This window comes from Charadrius vociferus, unplaced genomic scaffold (assembly GCF_000708025.1).
Source record: "Charadrius vociferus isolate BGI_N301 unplaced genomic scaffold, ASM70802v2 scaffold858, whole genome shotgun sequence".
In the NCBI taxonomy this organism is placed as follows: Eukaryota; Metazoa; Chordata; class Aves; order Charadriiformes; family Charadriidae; genus Charadrius; species Charadrius vociferus.
The window spans coordinates 1,912,756-1,913,641 of NW_009649724.1; positions in this window are offsets into that span (position 1 = coordinate 1,912,756).

Consider the following 886-nt stretch of genomic DNA (forward strand, 5'->3'; position numbering starts at 1 on the left):
CGCCAGACTTTAACCCCCGCCGCACCACGCTCCTCGGGGGACGGGATGGCAGCAGGACACCCCCCCCCACCCTTTCCCCACGCTTCCCCGGCGTGCTTACCTGCACCCAGCACCAGATTACCTCTAACAATCACCCTCCTCTACCCCCGCACCATCCCCCATGGTGCGGCAAAGCCACTGTGCAGGAGGGGAAACTGAGGCACGGGACAATTCCTCCCCCCTCCCCAAAATCAGGCAGGTGGTGAGGAGGCAGGAGGATGTCCTCCTGGTCCTCTGCACCTCGCAGACACACAGCATGAGCTCAAGTGGCGAATTCCTCCCCAGCCGCGAGGCACAGTCCCCGCGTACTTTTTATCAGCTCATAATTTAACAAATATCGCATTTGCTTATGCCTAGTAATTCCCCCTTCCCTCCGCTAGCGGCTCAACACATTGGTATTTCCAGGCACAGTTTCACGCTGGTAAAAGGTGCCGGGGAGCCATCCTCAGAGCACAAAGTCCTGGAGCCGCCCAGCAAGTACAGAGCGAGCCGCCAAACCACAGCTTTCGGGGCGCTGCGCCCCTGGAAGCCCCCACCCCCCCCTCCCCCGAGCTGTGGCCGCCCAGAGCTGGGGGAAAACAGGCCTCCCCCACCTGCTCTCCCTGATGACTTCTCCACGATGCAGGACCTTATCCAAAAGTCCTCCCTCCCTCCCTCCATTCCCCACCGCCTGCTCTGCAGCTATTACACGGCACCATTATTTTTTTTTCTAGGTTTTTTTTTTTTTTTTCCCTCCCCTTCTCGAAATTGCTGCCAACCTGAGCGGGATTCAAACTGGTGACCTAGATGTGAAAGGATCCATAGCCCGTTACTAATCTCTGGAGTCTCCGAATCCCCTGTAAACTAC